General features: G+C 40.4%; 1 pseudogene; it reads left to right on the top strand.

Annotated features, from left to right (window-relative positions):
• Window positions 1-17,442: 17,442 nt before the first annotated feature.
• LOC143637295 (dehydration-responsive element-binding protein 1A pseudogene) lies at window positions 17,443-18,099 on the top strand (annotated as a pseudogene).
• Window positions 18,100-22,058: the final 3,959 nt, after the last annotated feature.

The following is a 22,058-nucleotide window of genomic DNA, read 5'->3' on the forward strand; positions in this document are numbered from 1 at the left end:
TTCAAAAAATACATAAAACAACAACCATACTCATACTATAAAAAAGTTACATTAGCCATCATAAAAACAAATAGCTACACAAATCATAATATTAACCTACACGTCAAAAAACTAGTTCATATTATCACCTACACATATCACAATATTAATATACATGCACGTAACTAGTTCATGATAACCTACATAAATCATAATATTAACATGTATATACAAATTTAATTACTTCATGTTATAGCCTACTCATTTGTATTTACATACGCAGATCACAAAATTAACCTACACAAACAAAACTTGTTCATGATATCACATACAATTAATGGTATTAACCGAAACTTGTAAAATATATGCAATGTATGAACACATCATATTTTTTTTCAATATTCTATAATCTATCTTTTATGTGTAGGCAATACAAGTTATGTCTAGGTGAATACTATTTATATGTAGGTGAAAATAAAATGAATTAGCAATCTGTGTAGATGAATACGAGTTATGTGTAGGTGACTATTAGTTATGTGTTGGTGAAAACAAAAGAAACAAAATTTGTGTAGATGAAAATAAATTGTGTTTGTAATACGAGTTACATTTTGATAAAAATAAAAATAACTAACAAATTGTATAATTAAACATGAGTTATATGTAGATTATTGTGTTACTTGTGTACGTGATCTATTAATTACAAGTCACCTACATATACATTTATTTTAATATATAGGTACGTAAAAGAAAATGCAAATAAATCTTTTGAAACCATGAATGAAAAAAATTTCTCTTGATTATATTTCATTCAAATTATTTTAAAGGAATTTTTATGTAAAAGTCAATTTATATTTTCTAAAATTTGTAACTTTCTATAATATTTAATATAAAGAATAATTTAGGAGTAATTAGGGGAATTAATGCTTTGAACAACTAGAAGATAATCAATGGTTGAGATCGACTTCTCGCACTTCTCACTATAATATCACTTCTCGTATGATCCATCTCCTATATATATATATATATATATATATATATGAGCAGGTTTAAGTGGGAACTTAAAAAATGTAAGGAACTGAGAAACTCTTCATTTTACATGTAAAAAATATAATATAAAACTCGATTTCACATGTAAAAAATTAGTTTTAGCATAAACTTTTTTGGACGTTTTTGTTTATAAATACATGTAGTAGACATAACAATAAAAAAAGTAATTTTATAAAAAAAATTATTTTACCGTTTTTTAACTGAAAATTATTATTATTATTATTATTATTGAAAATGACTTCTACACGTGTCTATACGTAAAAAGCTCTAAAAAGATTATGTAAAAATGTGTTTTTATATGAAAAATGAATTTTTTTAGAGTACTTTTTTACATGTTAAACGAAAGTTCCCAAATTTCCAACTTTTTTGTGTATACACGCTTTATATTTTTGGTTTTGTTGTATCATGTTAAACAAGTACGAAAACCTAAAAAGTATACTATGTATTGAGTTATTTGGAGTAGAAAATTAATCAAGAGGTTTAGGTGAAATTGTTTTTACATTGATAATAATAATATGGGAAAATTCTCATAATAGCCAATTTAGAGAATGTGTTTATAAGATTATCCTTACTAATTCAAGTTTTCAACTTTGTCCCTTTGGTATCTCGTCGCTGACGACATGATAGCGAACACCGACGATGCGTTACTGAAACAAATAGGATAACGACACGTGGCCAGAATCTGTGTTGATGATGCGTTATGTTGCTAACGAAGGGTGGCGGCGATGCGTTATGTTGCTAACGAAGGGTGGCGGCGATGCGTTATGTTGCTAACGTAGGGTAGCAGCGATGCGTTAGCTGATAACGCATCGCTGCTACCCTATGTTAGCAACATAACGCATCGCCGCCACCCTTCGTTAGCCTGATAACGCATCGCTGCTACCCTATGTTAGCAACATTAACGCATCGTCAACCCTATGTTATGTTAACGCATCGTCGGTGTTTGCTAACATGTCGCCGACGACGAGATACGTTTACGTTGATGAGTTATTGTTGATGGCGACGTTATGTTGGCATGTTATGTTAGGAAATAATTCAAATAAGCGTCTTCTCAAGGGCAAACACACACCTATTATAAGATGACGTGTTGAATAAGAACCTCAACCTTTTTTTCTTTCTAGTTTACACGTCCGATCAACTATCACATCAAATGTCCATTAACCCTTCAAAATCACATATTTTCTCATGGTCATCCTTACAAACGTTATTACATTTTCACATCGTGTCATGTTTTACATTTATTTTAATAATCAAATTACATTTTAGACCAAATAAAACTATTGTAAAAGCTTTTATTAACTTATTATAAAAACAAATACATTGTTAAGTAAAATAATTTATATAAATTAATGTATTGTATAAGAAAATAAAAACAACATAAATAGCTAAACAATTTAGCTTTGTAATAAAGATATATCATGCCTTTGTTATTCTATAGAATTATTTAAGTTTAAATTTTTTTTATTTTTTTTCAAACGGTCAGTTTGTATCACTGACGGACTACCGACTCACCCGATTATCCTCATTCTACCTTCAGAAAGAAAACCACCTATGGGTGAAAAATCCTCCGTCCTAACTTAAACCCCCTATTTTTTTGTCTTAAGTGAGACTTTCAACTCAAGATTTCTTCCTTATTAAATTGAAATCTTTAGGTACCTCATCCTAACCACTTGAACTAGAGATCATTGATAATAAATATAGTTTACAAATTATACAAGTAGTTTAACCACTATATATAATAAATTAGGAAAACTTATTACACGGTCTCACCGCAAAGACAATAACATTGTCCTTAGATCTTAATCATGGACACTTCATGGAGAGGCATCGTCCTCAATCCCATGCCCTTCAGCCTTTGAAGAGCCATGCCACTTACTAGGCCAAGTATCCAAGGGAAGGGATATGGAGATGCTCTAGCCAAACACTATAATTATGTTCATTTATTATATCTGGCACGATGTTTTTGCGTTATGATGTCCGTGTAAATTTTTAAAAGTAATCTCATTCCTATTCTCATTTGAATTACCCTTAGAGAAAACTTTTGATTTTGGTCTTGTCTATGAGGTTCGGGTTCATTTCTTCATATGTGGTTTTAGTCATATCGCGAGGTATAATAGTGTTCTCTTGCATGGGTGACATAATGTAAATGAATGTAGCTATTATATGCCTAATTAATGAAGAGTGGGGCTTGGCCTTCAGCCGTGTTTCATGAAGTCAAATTTACATTGGTGAGTTGGTGACATGATTTTGAGGCACGTAGATTTGAAAATTATGTTAATTAAACACACTTTGGGAAACATAGTCTTAAACCGTATTTATTAAAACATGTTGTGGACATGTTCCAACATAATATTGTTTTAGAGAGAGAAAAGATACAATGTATAAATTGATATCTACAGGATTTTTTCTAAAACTTGATTTTACATATACAATTTAGATAAAATGGATACAATATGATGAATTACTACTTAACAAACTGAAGAGATATAGTCTCGAATCCGAGTCAAAACTAAAATGGTCAAGGCATCAAATGGAAATAACACCAAAAGGAAACGAACCCACAAGCACACATCTTAGAGCAACTAGTCCGGATACGCCGCCAAAATGGAGATCACCTGGGATCACTGTTTGTACCAGAATTGTGCAAGAATACGCACCAACATGGTAACGTCGCCCAGGGCTGCCAAATTCTGACACGGACATGCTAACATGACATGGCACTGGTTTTAATTGGTTCGAGTTTAAGCTTAACAAGTTTCGTGCCTTAAACATGCCAACATGTTTAAATTTATGTCCTAAACAGGTTAAAGACTTGTATTTTGTGTAGATTTTTAATTTAAAAATAAAAATTATGTATTAATTATACATACACTCTCTTATCAACTCCCAAATTACAACTTTTTCTAATAACGACGAAAAACACAGACATTTGAAAAGGAAAAACCTTATAATTATAATTAGACATTTGAAAAGAAAAAAACCTTATAATTATAATTATATATGTTATATAATCATAAACTTTTTCCTTTTTTTTTTCTTTGAATCATTTTAATTTTAGCTCTTCCAATATAAAGCAAAAATAATTTAAAAAACTGGTTCAAAGTGTCAAACCAACACATATAGATAGTCTCTGGTATATTACATTATGTGACTTCATAAAAACATCCAAACGATTTACAATGAAGTGGCAGGTAAGCAGGCAACAAGCTGCGCCGCAACCCTCCTTTTGGATAGCAAACTCAATCCGACAGTTATACCGTTACACTCTAGATAGTTAAACCGTCAAACCAACAAAACCCATTGATTCGAAAGACACCCCTTTCTCAACGCTGTAAGTAGTAGTTTGATCCAAATTTATTTTGTAAAAGCCAACTAAACCAGACCGTAAACATCCTTAGCAACAAGTAGACAAACAATTTGAAGGCTCGTCTTTCCTAAGATTAAATGTTATTGGATCTCCATCAATTAAGATCCCGAACAACAAAGCAAGCATGTTTTAACCGATCACTACTTCGTTTGATTAAACCAGGTTTGTTCATGAGTGTAACGGGTCAACAAGTGACACGTAACGAATAAACATAAGTCAGATTCATGGACCCATGTACGTGCTGTCTTTCATGTCCTTTTCCACTTTTGTATAAGTTCACAATGGATTAAAATCATGTGTCTACGTGGGTTGTATAGTTACTGGTTGGTAGCTAGATCCTTTCCCCATTTTAACGTTACTAAGGATATTAATCAACGAGCCAAACCATTTGTAATTATTTGAGATTGGTTCGTTAAAACGTGGAAATGGGTTGTGACTAAACGAACTTGAGCATAAAAATGAATTTCTCTGCAGAGCCCAAGCCCGAGCCCAAACTTCATTTGTCAAGTTCAGGGTGTCTTGCAACTTATTTATTGCATAATTAATAGTTAATAATTATGATAATAACGACAATAATAACAATTATTGTTAATAATTAGTAAGTGAGACGAACTCGAAACGAGCTCAAGGTTTAATAACTACTCGCTAGCCTGAGCTCGAACTTTATAAATATAGCTCGAAATGACCCAAGCTCAAGCTTGAGCTCTTGTAAATATAAGAATACGGTTAAACCTAAATAAACTCCAACTCGACTCTCGAACCGTTTAATTTTATTTAACAACTTTTTAAAAATTTATGCTAATCAAGTTTAAGGATGACAATAGGTCAGGTTTAGGTCATCCCAAACGCATTCCCGATTATTTGGGTGGGATAATCAAGAATATTACAAATCTCATAGCCGTCCCAAACTCAAAAAAGAAAATTCCAAACTAACCCCTAACCTGTTATGAAATGGGTATTACCTGTCCTATAATTAGAAAATAAAATTATATGTTATGATAAAAATAATTATAATAAACCATAGCCAATATATCATGTCTAATATTAAACTACTATAAACCACATATTGTTTTATAATATTTTTATCTTGCGTTACAGCCATCCATGGTGGTAAATCTAAAATGTGAAACAAAAAAAAAGTGGTAAGATAAGGCGGTATAGAGTTTCTCATTTCATACCAAAGACTATGGGTTGTGATAGTGTGAACTTTGACGATAGGTTAAGGGGACGTCAAATGTTTGGTTTGTAGCATCGGTATTGAAGAAACACTAAATGACCCCGGCAGATTAAGGATAATCTTAGAGTTAAGTAGATGTTTCTCACGAGGGTTAGGTCCAGCAAAGATGGTTATTCTTCTCAACCTGCAAAACAGACACCGTGAGCTCGTCACTGAGAAGGGGGGGTTCCTCCTTGTGACCACCCTCCGGCGTGAGAATCAGACTAGATTGCTCTGAATATAAGTGTATATTGAGAGAAATAACTAGAGAGAAGATGATGATACCGTTCCAAGGTGTTGGAGTATTTATAGCCGAAGGTAGGTTTCCAAGCAGGTACGGCCAGCTGTATAATATTCCTTTTCTACCAACTATGGGCTATGTTCGTGCCACGATGGGAGTTGGTGGGTAGGCAGCGGCTGATAGTGACATTTTGTACTGGAGCGTGCTCCTCCTCGTACTATTGTCGGTGAGCTGTCACCCTGTGATTGGTTCATGGGTTGCTTTTGTCAGATCTTGTCCATTTGTTCATACCTTGGTAGGTAAAGTACAAAAGATCTTCTAGAAGCGTACGGACTGGCTCTTTTGGGCGGGAATATTCCCGCCCTGCTCATTCCTTCTTCAGGTGACATTACTGAAGTATTAAGAGTCAGTGCCTTATGCGTGTAGCCTTACTGTTAATGCGGGTAGCCTTCCTTCTTGGCTTGTACCCACAGCTGCGGGGACAGGCAGGGTACTGTACCAAGGGAGGCTTTCCTGCGGGAACAGCTGGCTTACTGCGTGTAAGGTCTTCATCTCTCTGAGCATGGTGGGTCCTGCGGATCCAGTTGGTCTTTGCGCAGACGTACCTCTTCCAGGTGAGTCTTGCGGGTCCTAATGGGCTTTGCGGGGACCTACCTCTTCAAGTCCCCCCAGTCCATTGTTCTTCTCATGAATTGTTAATAAGTGAGGTGAACTTTTGGACTTTAAGCAAGGGGTTTTAAAGGGGTTTTCGTTTTTTAAGGTTCTCCGTGGGGATTCTTCCCGCAGTTTTCCTAATGTCGCTTGCAGAAAATTCCCGACTTTTTCTGCCTGATCTTTGGGTATGATGCGGGTAGGTGCGTAACCTCTCCGCAAGTCGGGAGCGTTGAGTTTCACTTGTGTTGATTCTCCACGGGGTATTGGTAGTTTTAGACATAGTGATCAGTTATGTTAAACAACCAATTCCACCTTGAAGCTTCAAACAATCTAGTTCTCAACGTTCCCGCCATGCGGGGGTGTTATTTCACTTTCCGCAAGCATGACCCATAAGATCCATCTTGGGTTCAATTCCCTGCAAGTGCTGAGTATGTGAAGGGTTTCGCCTTGACACTGTACCCTCACTTGTCTTATGGTTTCTTGTTTTCCAAGGTATCTTCTTGGCTTCAATTCCCTGTAAGTGCTAAGTATGTGAAGGGTTTCGCCTTGACACTGTACCCGCACTTGTCTTACGGTTTCTTGCTTTCCAAGGTAAGGGGGTATATTCCCTCTTATTTTTGAATCTTTTTGAATCTTTTTGGAATTCGGAGAGTTAGTGAAAGGATAAGGACAGTCCAAACGGTTGAAGGGATGTTGGCGTCTTCTGACGGTTTCAGGACGTACAGACAGCATGTGGTCAATCAGGACGCTTTTTCAGGCGCGTGGGCGCGAGTTTTATGGTACGCGCCCTTTTGACACCTGTTGCCAGCTTGCTTTATCCACACGTGTCACCGTGTCATTGCTCATGCGCCTTCTCTCTCATCCGCATTAAATTCATCGCATTCATTGCGATGAGTATATAAGGGGGAGAGGGTGTATATCATCCATCATCTTCACTTCACTCTCCTTTTCCTTTTAAGCGATTTCCGGCGAATACTCATCTTTTCCGGCGAGCATTCTCCTGAAACCGCTTTCTTTCATCTTTAACATTTATAAAATGTCTTCTACTCATGATCCAGAGGTTAACGTCGAGGAGTCCGATGTTTACCTCGAGAACCCGACGTCGACGTCCGATAAGGACGATAAGAGTACTGCTGGCGAGTGTCAGTGTACTCTTTCTGTCGATGTATACCATTACATCGTCAAGAAATTTATGTTGGAGCCTTATGAGCCGGAGTTCCCGGAGGCCAACCAGACGGTGTACGATGCCCCTAAGGGCAAGATAGGGGTTTACGCTTCGTTCTTCATATATGGGAATCTAAGATTTCCATTAACGAAGTTCGTATACCGTGTTTTGGAGAAACACGGTGTTCATCTGACAGAGGTGCACCCAATGGCGATTGCCAAAGTTCGCCATTTCGAATGGGTGTGCCGTATTTTGGGTATCGAGCCTCGAGTCGACCGCCTGATGACCTTCTATACTTGGAGGTGCATCCAGGGTTGGTATACCCTTGTTACTCGGATCAAGGGTTTGAAGATCTGTGCTACTGAGCGTAGTCTTCGTTCTTGGAAGCGGGAGTTTTTCTACATCTCCGCTCGCGTCGTCCCCATCGCGATGACGTTCAAGAATGGGAGGGCACTTCCTAACCTTCACGCCTCCAATTACCAGGAGACGGAATGGTTCACCAAGATTTCCCAGATTCAGACTCCGGTTTATCGCTTCGCGGAGTCTGGGATGGTGATGCTTGGGATGAGCTGCGTGTGGTAGGATGCCGGGTCTGGGACGCCGCAAATACCCATCGTCCTTGAATACGGTTTGAACTATATTCCTTATGGTATGCTCCGTGTTTTGTGTTGGTTTAGGATTTTCTTCTAACATTGTTATCTTTTTATTACAGAGGGGAACGACTTACAGTCGCCCTTGCACCCGCGGGAGACTGGTGGTCCCGCGCGGTTGGGTACTCGTGATCTTGATGAGAACGAGTTGCCCATTTTGGAGCAGACTGCGGATAGATTCGTAGAGGTCTACCCGCCAGGCCACGAGATTTTAAGCGCCACTCGGCCAGGTAAGGAGTTCTTTAATCCTCGTCCTCTTCATGCTCAAACTTCTGCTGGAATTCCTCTGATCTTGTCATCTTCTGATGAGGGATCCAAGCCAAGAGAACAAGAAGCTTGCCGCCACCGCTGCTGAGAAAGAGAAGGCCTTCAAGGATCTTGAGGCCGAAATCCAAGCCAGGCATGAGGCCCGTTCCAAGGCTACCCAAGCTGTTAACAAACAGCTTAGGTTGGCCAAGGAAGCTGCGCGTAATGCAACCGAAAGGGCCACCAAAGCTGAAGCTGTTGCTGAGCCTCTACGCACTGAAAATGAAGAATTAAAAGCTAAACTGGAGAAGCTTCAACAGGCTCATGAGGCTTTGGCTTTGGAAGATGCCAAGAAGCTACAGGAGCTCTTGGATCAGAAGGGTGTGCTTGATCGCACTGAGCGCAAGCTTAAAAGCGTTGAGGAGGCTGCTGCCAAGGAAGTGCTGCTCGCCAACTTAAACAAGAATGAGGCCGAACGCGCACGCGATCAAGCTCACGCTACCCTTCAAGAGGCTCTGTCCAATAAGGACTGGCTTCTACGAGAAGCGTTGCCGCAGGTACTCATAGCTCCATAACTCTTTGCTTTTTGCTCCTTTTCTTTATACTTAGAAAAGTTTTTTTTTTTTGTAGGTTGTGCATCAGATTTTCGCGAACACATCCTATGATGATGCCATGAGTGCAGCCCTCAACGCTTCTCATGAGGATGGAGAGAAGGCTGGTTTCTTGCTTGGTCTAGGATTTGCAGAGAAAGGCATCCCGCCTTCCAAATTTCCTCTACATGATGTTGATACTGAAGCTGCCTACGACCAAGCTGTGAACCAGTATGCTGCTTTCTCTCATCCGGTTGTGGAGGTGAACGAAGTTGCTGCTGCTGATGACGGGCTAGCTGTTCTCAAATCTTTCCTTGAACAGCCGCAGCCAACTGATGGTGCGGGTTCAAGTGGGTTTGGAGGGAGTGGCCCCGAAGCCTGAATCTTGAGATTCCTCCCAGCCGTTAGGATAGATTTGTATTTTTTGTAGGCGGGTAGATACTTGGCCATTTTGTAATGTTTGAACAGCTTTTAATGTGAATATAAATGTTTTGTTAACGCCTTGCCTTGTAAACATTATATGATTTGTTCATGCATATTTTAGTTTAACTTAGCAATTTTCTAAGTGTTTTGAATAAGTTAACCTTTCGACGCGTGTCAGATAATATGTTAATGTTCTGTTTCCTCTATCATGATTGTGCGGGTAGGACCGTCACTTTCACTTAGTAGGATGACCAAACTTCATCTATGTCTGACCTGCGTGAAGGTTTTCCTCATCTTCCCCTTAGAAATTTTTGCTGTTTTTGTGTTTATGCGGGTTGTGCCGCTTTCCACACGCAACGACTTACTTCCTCCCTCACTTATTTATGCGGTGAATACCGGCATATCAGTGTGGTCAGTTCATAAGTATAAAGGCAAGGCTATCAACATCAATGTGATAAGGAGAATAATTTCCATTAGAAGTGGCTCTAGGCCTTTTCTTTACAAGTTTGGAATTGATCTACATGTAACATCTGCGTAATTGAGCTCCATTCCATGTTCTTCGGATGGGGGTGCCATCGAGCCTTTCGAGCCGGTATGTGCCCTTTCCCAGAACTTCTTTAATAATGTATGGCCCTTCCCAGACCGGGGCCAGCTTTCCTGGGCGATCCTGGTTTGAAGCCTCGTTGTTACGCAGTATGTAGTCTCCGACATTGAAGTTGCAGAGTTTCACCAGCGTGTTGTAGTACTTTTGCATTTGTCGCTTGTAGTTCTCTTCATGCGCTGCGGCTAAGTCTCTGCGCTCTTCGGTTAGCATAAGGTCTAACCGTCTTTCCGCATCATTATCTTCTGGTTAAGTCATGACTCTTGGAGAGGGTAGACCGATCTCGACTGGAACCATGGCTTCAGTGCCATAGGTGAGGCTGAACGGGGTTTCGCCCGTGCTTGCCTTTTTCTACGTTCTGTTTGCCCAAAGGACGTGTGGAACTTCGTCCACCCAGCCGGATCTATGCTCCAAGAGTCTTTTCTTTATGCCGTCGACGATGCTCTTGTTTGCTCTTTCCACCTCACCATTACCCTGCGGGTGTGCCACTGAGGTAAAGGTGTGGGTGATTTGAAGCTCTTTCAGCCACTTTTGTAGCTTCTGGTCAGCAAAGTTGGTGCCGTTATCGCTCACCAAATTCTGTGGAAGTCCAAAACGACAAATAATAAATTCCCAAATAAATTTTTTGATATGCTTTGCGGTTGTTTGGGCTAGGAGTTTTGCTTCTATCCACTTGGTGAAGTAGTCGATGGCTACCACTAGGAACTGAACGTTCCCTGCTGCTGTGGGAAATGGGCCTGTAACATCGATGGCCCACTTCTGGAATGGCCAAGAAGAAGTGACTGGAACAAGTTCGTTCTTCGGGCGATGCGTGTTGGGTGCGTAAAGCTGGCAGGACCTACATTTTCTGATGTAGGCCAACGCATCCGTGTGCATCCCCGGCCAAAAGTATCCCGCGTTGTTTAGCTTAGCTACAACTGCGCGTGGACCTGCGTGTACTCCACAGATGCCTTCGTGTACTTCCCTTAGGAGGTAGTCGGCATCTTGGTCGTCAACGCATCTGAGGAGGGGCCAAGGAAATTACGCCTGTAAAGTATGTCATCAACAAGTTGATAGTTTAGTGATTTACAGCGTATCTTTCTTGCATGTGTCTTTGACTCTGGTAGTACACCCGTCGCAAGGTAATTTATGATTGGCGTCATCCATGTTTCCGTGCCGGTTTGGATGACACAAATTTCCTTGTGCGGGACTGATGGTGCTCCAAGAAGTTCAATGCGGATGTCCTTTCCCAAGTGGGTGAAGGCTAACGATGCAAGCTTGCTTAGCGCATCCGCAGATTTGTTTTCGCTTCGCTTGACGTGCACAACTTTGCAATCGTTGAAATCGCGCATAAGGGTTTTTACTTGTGCGAGGTATAGGGCCATTGTGTTGTTCACGGCCGTGTACGTCCCGTTTATCTGGTTGGCTACTAGCATGGAATCCACGTGCGCTTCCAAGTTTTTTACCCCCATATTACGCGCGATTCTTAATCCGGCCAAGAATGCTTCGTACTCCGCTTCGTTATTCGTACTTGGGAAATCCAGCCGAATAGCGTAAGTGTAATCTTGGCCTGCTGGGTTAGTTAGTTTCAACCCTGCGCCTGAACCTTCGTTGTTGGCTGCTCCATCAGTATAGAGTCGCCAGACATCGTTAATGTCTTGTGCTGGAGAGGGTTGAGCCTCTTCCTGGCACTCTTTTTCCCGCGAAGCGGAGACTTCTGCAATAAAGTCGGCCAAGACCTGGCCTTTTATGGCTGGTCTTGCTTGTACTTTATCGCGTATTCTCCCAACTCAATTGCCCATTTGGCTAGGCGCCCTGACAACTCGGGTTTGCCTAGAACGTTTGCAAGTTTGAAGTTAGTGAGAATGGTGATTGGGTGGTCTTGGAAATATCGTCTTAGCCTGCGTGAAGCCTGTACAAGCGCTAAGACTAATTTTTCCAGGGTGGAGTACCGGGTTTCCACGTCTGTTAAGACGCGGCTTACATAGTAGATGGGCATCTGGATGCCCTTTCGTTCTACTAGTAAGACTGCCCCAGTTGCTCTGTCTGTGGTGGAGAGGTAGAGAATTAATTCCTCCCCCACTTCTGGTGCTGTGAGTGTTGGGAGTTCGATCAAGCGTGACCGAATCTCTTGAAAGGCTGCTTCCGCTTCTGGTGTCCAGCGGAAGTGCGTTTTCTTCAAACAATTTCTCAATGTTGACACGAATGGGAACGACCTTTCCGCATGGTTTGCCAAAAAAGCGGTTAAGTGCGACTAGTCGTCCATTCAGTGTCTGAGCCTGTTTGATGGTAGTAGGTGATTCCATTTTCATAATGGCTTCAACCTTTTCAGGGTTCGCTCTGAAGCCATCTTTGGTAACGATGACTCCTAAGAACTTCCCATCTTCCATCCCAAAGGAACACTTGCTCGGGTTGAGCTTCATGTTTATCTTTCTGAGCGTGTTGAAGGTTTCTTCGATGTCTTTCAACATCGCCTCTGGCTCGAGGCTTTTGATGACCAAGTCATCCATGTAAATTTCCAAGTTCCTCCCGATTTGGGCATGAAACTCTTTGTCCATCAGGCGTTGGTATGTGGATCCGGCATTCTTTAGTCCGAATGGCATCATTTGGTAACAAAATGTGCCATCGGGCGTCCGAAATGCGGTTTTATCCTGATCGTCAACGGCCATGTGGATTTGACGGTACCCTTTATACGCATCAAGGAAGCATTTAAGGCGAAACGGTGCTAATGAATCTACCTTAAGGTCAATTTCGGGTAACGGGTAACAATCCTTGGGGCCTGCCTTGTTTAGGTCTTTTAAATCTATGCACATGCGCCATTGTTTGTTGGATTTTGGTACCATGACGGGATTTGCAACCCATGTTTGATATTTACTAACGCGTACGATGCCTGCGTCAAGGAGTTCCTTGACTTGGGTTCTACACGCGTTAGCCTGTTCAGCACCCATTACGCGACGCTTTTGTATGACCGGCGTAAACGCCGGGTCACACTTGAGCTTATGTTCAGCCTTACTTCGAGGTACACCAGTCATGTCAGCTGGTGTCCACGCGAAGATGTCGGCATTTTTTTGCAACAAGCGTTTGAGTAAGGTGTGTGTGGGGTTAGTTATCGTTGGGCCAATGGTAACAGCCTGGTCAGGGTATTTGCCATTGAAGGCCCATTCTTCTGGTTCAGAGGTGGTTGGTTTAGCCATTTTTGGTTTGGGTTTAGATGAGACAGATGCGATGCATACCTGGGGAATGCCAGTGATCATAGCAACGCCTTCGGCTGTTGGGCATCCCATCATCCCATGGACCGAAGACACCACGGCATTAAATCCTGCTATCCCATCTCTCCCGAAGAGAATGTCGTATGTGTGGTGTGGCTTCCTCATTACAACGAAGTCCACGTCTTCTGTGCGGGAGTACTTCCCGTCCATGAGAGTGACGGGGAAGGATAGGATACCCAAGGGGGTGTTTGTGCTGCCATCGAACCCTTCCATCGAGGCGTAAACTGTTTCTAGGCGTTCTTTGTCTTCGTCGTCTAGCTTGTCGAAGAACTGCCTATACATGACCGTTGACGAAGCGCCGTTATCAGCAAGAGTGTGGGAGGTGATGTAGTGCCCCAGCTGGCTTTTGATGACTATGGGGCCTTCTTTGTTGGGCCCTCCTGGCACACGCGGGAAGTGCACTTCAGCTTCCTTCCACGCACTTGGCTCTGTTGTTTGTCGTTTTCTTCCTCTGACGTTGCCATGAACCATGTGAATGCTGATGTCGACGGGCTTTCGTCCATTGCCCTTGTACCGATTGTCATTCCTCCCTCCGTTCTTGATTGACGCCACGAGGTGTGTGAGTTTCCCATCTTTGACGAATGTTTCGACGATATCATTCAAAGATGTGCATTCCTCCGTGGTGTGGCCTTTTGTCCAGTGGAAGTCATAGGATTTGCTCTGATCAACGTTATGACGCTGTCGGATTATTGGAGCCTTTGGCCATGGGAGTTTCTCGGTAGAAAATATCTCGGTGACGCTTTTGGTGAGTGGCGTCCATCTGGGATTCCGGTTCGACGAGTGTGTGTTGTCCCTTCCGCCTAAGAGAGGGAGAGAGCTGGATGAGGTGTCAAAGTTTATCCTTGACTGCCAAATACCAAGCTTCCTCTTTTTGTTGTGTCGGGCGGTACGGACGTTATTTTCACTTGTTCTCTGCGTGTAGAGGTTTGTGATATGGGGAAGATTTCTACCCAGTTGCTTCTACGTTTCGGCAAAGCGTTTAGCTGCCGTCATGATGGCATCCCACGTGGATGGCATGCCTTCTTTACCTGTCAACGTGCGGATGAGCTCTGGGTACTCAGCGCCCTGGATGAAAGTAGCGCGAATGGCATGCCTTCTTTACCTGTCAACGTGCGGATGAGCTCTGGGTACTCAGTGCCCTGGATTAAAGCAGCGCGAACAAGATCTTCGCTTATAGTGCCCAGACTTAGCTTCTTTGAGTTGAAGCGAGTGATGATGTCTAGCAAAGATTCGTCTTCCTCTCGGATGCAGTTGAGGATCGTCCATTGCTCTTCAGTATATTTTCTTTGTTGACTGAAGTGCTGGCTGAACTTGTGCTGGAAGTCTGCCCAATCATAGATGTGGTGGACCGGTTGACGATCAAACCACGCTCTGGCTGCCCCGACGAGCGTCATCTGGAACATGTAACACCATGTGGGTTTCGTCCAATTACTGACGGTTGCCCCCGCTATAAATCTGTTCAAGTGATCGTCCGGGTCAGATATGCCATCGTAAGTGCCTATGTTGGACATCTGTTTGGCACTCTTTGGAGCGATTGCTTCCGCAATGTCCCTTGTGAATTTGGACGTTCCCGCATTCGCAACAGTTGGTCTGAAAGTTTTGGAGAAGTCACCTGGGTTCCCCCCGTGTTCTTTGGTTTGAAGGTTCCCTCGAAATTTCTTCTCGAGTGGAAATCTGCTTCTTTACGCTTCCCTTTCGCCTTATGACGAGGGTTTGCGTCACTGTCAGATTCTTCTCAATCTTCATCGTCCAAATACTCGCAATCATTGCTCATGTTGAGCTGTTGTCGAGTGCTTCCGAATTCGTCATTGGCTTGTTGGAGTGAACGTAAACGTTCGTCCAACTCGGCTTGGAATTCTTTCTGACGTGCTTCCGCCCAAGCTTTAACTTGATCTAGTGTTTGTCGGGGAAGCCTCGTCTGTTGTTTCTCCAACTGGGTATCAATGAATCCCAGGGGAGGATTGTTTACTGCACTTGCCCCGGCTTGGGTAACCGGGGTAGTGTTCGTAAAAATCGTGTATTCACCGGTGTTCCCCCCGGTAGCTGGGGTTGTGGTTACCGGAGTTTCTTGGTCACTCGGTGGTTTTGGCATTGGAGTAACCTTAACCATCTTTCCAGAAGTTTGAAAAAACTGAGAAAAAGAAGAATTAGTTCTTTAGTTCTAGCATAGTCAAAACCCTACAATAATGATAAAATAACAACAATTATCTAATACAATAAACACAATGATTAATATATATACAATAACTTGAAACGTAAAACACAATGGTGAATACGTATAACACAATGACCTAAAACGTAAGACACAATGGTGAATACGTATAACACAATGACCTAAAACGTAAGACACAATGGTGAATATATATAACACAATGACTTGAAACGTAAAATACAATGGAAACAACATATTACACAATGACACAATGAACAACAAAAAAACACAATTAAAAGCCCATTAATTTTTTTTTATATTTATATAAAAATATGATACTCATATTAAAGAAAAAAATGCTTATTATTATGGTGATTTTTTTTTTTTTAAAAATAATGTCGTGTGAAAAAGTTATGTACATTTTAAAATGATGGGGGAATTGACATGTGCCTTACATGTGAAGACAGAAAGTCAACAAGGGTGAGTTATTACCTTCATGCCCTTTCCATGAATTTTTATTTATTAAATTAATCTCAGTCATTCAAATCTAATATCAATGGACTGGATTACTTCCCACCCTTCTCATTTTTGTTGTCCCTTCTATTTTAACTTTACCCCAACGCTGGTAAGGAGAGGTTAGCCAATCAATTTTTTTATATTAAAGAATTAAAGAAAATAATTGTGCAATGATTGTTGTAGGGTTTTGACTATGCTACCTTTTTGTAAAACTTTACAAAGGTGACCGGACATCACTAACGTACAACCGCCTAAGACTACCCGTAGCGGGCTAAATGTTGGGACGATAAAAGGGCGATTTGGGTGAGAACACCCCCCACCCGCGCGGTGAAATGTGGGGCGAAATTAGGGGGGGAACCTTTTGTCGTCGTGTGAAAATAATAATATGACTGTTGGGAACAGTCAAATGTAAAAAAAAATAAAATTAAACACCTTTTTTTATTCAAACCCATATCTATTTCATACACTACGTACACACAATCAAATTTTTCAAAAATACAACAAAAATGAATCCTAGAAACAACCCAAACTAACCGAAACACTCATTCCCTTCTTTCGAAACCCATGCCGTGAAACTCACCGCTACCATGAGAGAAACCATCAAAAAACATGAAAAGATTGACGTGGAACTCACTGCTACCATGAGAGAAACCAACAAACAACACGAAAATATTGCCGCTATGTTGAAATTGCGGGAAATGAGTAAAGAATACGAATCTCTCAAAGCGACCGGGTTACACAAAAAGGCCACGTTATTGCAATGACGAAGAGTTGAAAAAATGCGCGAATATTGTGGATATTAGTTTTTTTTGTTATGTATTTTTTAATGTTTCTTTTAATTTTAAAGTATTTTTATTTAATTATTTAATTTAATGAGTTTTTATTTGTTTAGTTAATTATTAAGAGAAAATAATAAAAAATAGTGACGTGACGCTAGAGGAGCTACAACACCATTACACCTGAAAAACAAATTTTCTACCCTATGCTATTAGTCGCCACATATGGTAATTCGTCCAATTTATAGACTCTTCGTTACACACCGTCTAAGCATAAGAACTTAAATTAAATACATGGTAAATCAAACTTATCTGAGGATGGGCTCTCCACGTCACTTACCTGTGGTGGTCCTGGTGGACCAGTTTCCGTCCGCCATTTAGTTGTAAACAAATGTTTTTTTGTTTTCTATGTTATACTTGGTCATTAATCTTGCACGTGTTTTTAATGACAAATCATGTAGCCAGCTTCTCATGTCAACTTTCAATTCTTTATTCATATTGTTTATAAATACCTAAAAACTAAAAATGTTTTACTATAAATTCTCATCAACTTCTTCCATTAGTCACAAAAATGGAAACTATTGAAGACGACTGCTCATTTTCGACCTCTTCGTCATCGTCTTCTCAACCCGACACCCCCGAACTCATCATATCCTCATCAACAAAGAGAAATGCTGGGAGGAAGAAGTTTAAAGAAACAAGACACCCCATCTATAGAGGTGTCCGGTTAAGAAATGAGTCCAAATGGGTTAGTGAAGTTCGTGAGCCGAGTACCAAACATAGAATCTGGTTGGGAACATTCCCAACCCCAGAAATGGCAGCTAGGGCTTATGATGCAGCAACCCTAGCTTTACGCGGTGATGACTCACCGCTTAATTTTTCTGACTCGGCTTGTCTTATTAGACGAGCCGCTGCAACTTCTGATAGTGATATTAAACAAGCTGCTTTTGAGGCAGCTCTTGCATTTGGCCCAAGATGTTATGACACCAAGCCATCAGCTTCTTCATCAGGGTTTTCTCATGTGGAAAACCGTGGTGAAAAGATGGCGGTGGAAGTGGCGGAGACGGGTTTTGTGGATGAAGAAATGTTGTTTAATATGCATGGTTTTTATAATAGCATGGCGGAGGGATTGGTGATTACACCACCAGGCATGAAAAAGGGTTTTGATTGGAGTGATGATCATGACATTAATGATTATAATGTCGACTTAAATCTGTGGAGGTATTAGAAGCATTGAAAATAATATCAGATTTAAAAATGTTGGAGCTTATTCAACCATAATAATATCTGATCTGAAATTAATTTGTTTATTTACCGGGTATATATTTGAAGAACATAGGACAAACGTTTTTGCTTCATGGGTTCCCAATTCTTGGTACATATAGTTGCTACTAGCGTTACTTAAGTTAAGGTGTGTTTTAACAACAAATGCTACATAGAGCATCACGGTGTACCTTACTTAGGAACCTAAGAATACATGTTTCAACAAATGTAATACATATTTGATATATCTTATCAGGTTGGGTATGTTTATGTTGAATATATATTAGATACACATTAATAAAATTATAATCATGTACTTTTGTCAATTCTCATACAGCGACACAATATATATTTTCTTAGAAATCAGCAAAGCAAACCATGGAATCAACAATATAAAGTTCAATATTACAAGAAATACAAGACACACGTAGTCATCTTTAGATTCATAAGCAAGTTTTTTTTCACTTAAACACATACAATCATCTTTTAATTCTCATCAAACATCGGATAACATAAATTGGAATTCATGTACTTCATCAAAGAAATCATCTTTCAATATTTACGTTTATATATATATATATATAGGGGAAGGATATTTTGAGAACTTAATGAGTTATAAAAACTTTAAGAACTCAATTTTGAACCACACATTTAATTAAATGGGTTAGAATATGCGGCTGAGATTAAATTTGATTAAAAAATTAATCAGGAGAGTAAATAAATATTTTTGTTGATTACACAAGTTTAAACTTTAGTTACACATGTGTAAAAAATTACGATAATTTTTTGTATATTACTTACACTTACGTATTACACATGTGTAAAAAAATTCCAAAAAAAAATTGTTACGTTGAATTCTTAAGACTTCTTAAACTCAAAGCGGTTCTCAAAAGAAATCAATCATATATATATATATATATATATGAGAGCTAGCTTTAAAAAACGATACACTAGTAAATATGCAAATGTAATTGGTTAGGTCCACCACTATAAAAAAACAAAACCTTTCCTTTTCCTATGTTGTTTTCCGTCCTGGTTTTAGTTTTAAGTAATTTAATGTCCTCTGCATGCATAATATTCACGCCGTCATTTGGGACATAGATGAAGGTTTTGATCTGAGTAGTAAGTAGTAATCAGCTACCTCACCAGTTCGGCTCTCAAGGGCTTTCTTATTCATATATCTGGATTAACCGGCCCACGTTTAATCAGTGAGTTTTTGTTTTTATGTACCATTAATTTTTATTTAAGAAACCACATGGCTAATTTCTTTATTGAGCGTTGAATATGATCAAATATCGGTCTGATGATATCTGTAAGACCACGTCAGATTATCAGTGTCGAATGAGCTGGAACACAAAATATAAAGAAGATACGTAAAGGTAAAATCAGATATCTAGAAATTAAGCTTGTAAACGAACCAAACGAACCATATTTGTGTTCGTTAAACTTTAACCGAATAAGTGATCAAATTTAGACAATTAAGCGCAGTGTCGGAGCCAGGAATTTTTTCCTATGTGTTCGGAATTTTTTGGTGTTCTATTTTCTCCGGCGTCAAGTTTTCGGGCTCGGATGGGTCAGGTCCATCATTCAGCCAAATAAATAAAAACACAATATCACAACCAAAGTATATCATCAACAATAAATAAAATACACAGTTATATTAAATAAAAAAGGCGTACGTATTATAATTGTTCAATACGTGTTTTCATGTATTAAAGACGAATCATAACATCTTCGGTCGCGACTATCAGAAATAACTGATTTTCAATATAGCAAATGCAAGCATCATTCATATAACCGCTACCCATCAGATTAGTTCGAATACTTTTTTAAAATGATGATAGAGTAGATCAAAAGGAGTACATTCTCATGGATAAATAAATGACGACAAGAGGAATTTGATTGTTTGGGTTTGTGTAAATTTACATTTTAAAAAAATAATGAAGTTTGGTGTTGTATATTCCTATGTATCAAACATCTCGTTAGGTATAGGAGTTTTTTTAATAATATTTTAGCCTTTCAAAAAAATAAAAATAAATATAGATAAATGATGATAACCATTAAACATAATATGGTGCTACACATATTATTATAATAAAACCAATATTTGTCTGGACATATTTTGTGTGAGTGCCTTAAAACTAAATTACATGTACTCAAAATGTCACAAAAATGACGACAACATAGCTAAAGAAAATGACATCGTTGCCTCTCTTTGTACTTCAAAATTTTGTTTTTTTTTCCACCAGCGAACGGTGAAATGTTTCCGGAAATTTCGTGACACTGGGTTCGTTCGCTGAAAAAGAATGTGTTCGCTCGTTAAATCGTATCTATAAGTTATATATTAAACCGAAAATGGACCGGGTTTGGCGAACCCGAAAATTGCTAAGATAAACTAAAATATGCATGAGCAAATCATATAATGTTTATAAGGCAAGGCATTAACAAAACATTTATATTCACGATAAAAGCTGTTCAAACATTACAAAATGGCTAGGTATCTACCCGCCTACAAAAAGTGCAAATCTATCCTAACGGCTTGGAGGAATCTCAAGATTCAGGCTTCGGGGCCACTCCCTCCAAACCCACTTGAACCCGAACCATCAGTTGGCTGCGGCTGTTCAAGGAAAGCTTTGAGAACAGCTAGCCCGTCATCAGCAGCAGCAACTTCATTCACCTTTTCCACGACCGGAAGCAGCATACTGGTTCACAGCTTGGTCATAGGCAGCCTCAGTATCAACATCGTGTAGAGGAAATCTGGAAGGCGAGATACCTTTCTCTGCAAATCCTAGGCCAAGTAAGAAACCAAATTTTTCTCCATCCTCATGAGAAGCGTTGAGGGCTGTGCTCATGGCATCATCATAGGATGTGTTCGCGAAAATCCGATGCACAACCTACCAAAAAAAAAAAACTTTTCTAAGTATAAAAAGCAAAAAGCAAATAATAATTGAGCTATGCGTACCTGCGGCAACGCTTCTCGTAGAAGCCAATCCTTATTGGACAGAGCCTCTTGAAGGGTGGCTTGAGCTTGATCGCGTGCGCGTTCGGCCTCATTCTTATTTAGGTTGGCAAGCAACACTTCCTTGGCAGTAGCCTCCTCAACGCCTTTAAGCATGCGCTCAGTGCTATCAAGCACACCCCTCTGATCCAAGAGCTCCTGTAGCTTCTTGGCGTCCTCCAAAGCCAAAGCCTCATGAGCCTGCTGAAGCTTCTCCAGTTTAGCTTTCAGTTCTTCATTCTCAGTGCGCAGAGGCTCAGCAACAGCTTCAGCTTTTGTGGCCCTTTCAGTCGCATTACGCGCAGTTTCCCTAGCCAACCTAAGCTGTTCATTAACAACTTGAGAAGCCTTGGAATGGGCCTCATGCCTAGCTTGCATTTCGGCCTCAAGATCCTTGAAGGCCTTTTATATCTCAGTAGCGGTGGCGGCAAACTTCTTGTTTTCTTCCCTCAGCGATCGCACCTGAGACCCCTCCAAGCTACACGCAGTCCTTAACTTATCGTTTTCACGACAAAGTAATTCGACATGCGGCTGCATCCGGGCGAGTAGAATTCGGAGCTCGGTGGACAACCTGCCTTCCTGGTAACTAACCATTGCCTCCCCCAATGCACCACTTGGAGCGGCATGGCGCGTCCAATCGACGCAGTCTGCAGCCGTCCTGAGAGTTGTTCCTCGGCGGATATTCCACCTTGGGGCATAAACCTCATTGGAATCCGAAACTGCAACAACAAAAAACAGTCAAGAAAAAATGACTAAAGATGGATAACAGGCCAAAGTAACCCCACGCACCTGTAGGGTCGATAACAGGCCGATAGCCGCTAAACCCATCACCCGAACCTAAAGGATATCCATCCAAGAGGTCAAGGAGATGGGAAGGAGGCAAAGATCGGACCCCCTCATCAACAGAGGTAAGTCTAGAGGTCCCA

Source organism: Bidens hawaiensis, unplaced genomic scaffold (genome assembly GCF_021521415.1).
Source record: "Bidens hawaiensis isolate Kalapana, Puna unplaced genomic scaffold, B.hawaiensis_p1.1 tig00008219_1, whole genome shotgun sequence".
Taxonomy (NCBI): Eukaryota; Viridiplantae; Streptophyta; class Magnoliopsida; order Asterales; family Asteraceae; genus Bidens; species Bidens hawaiensis.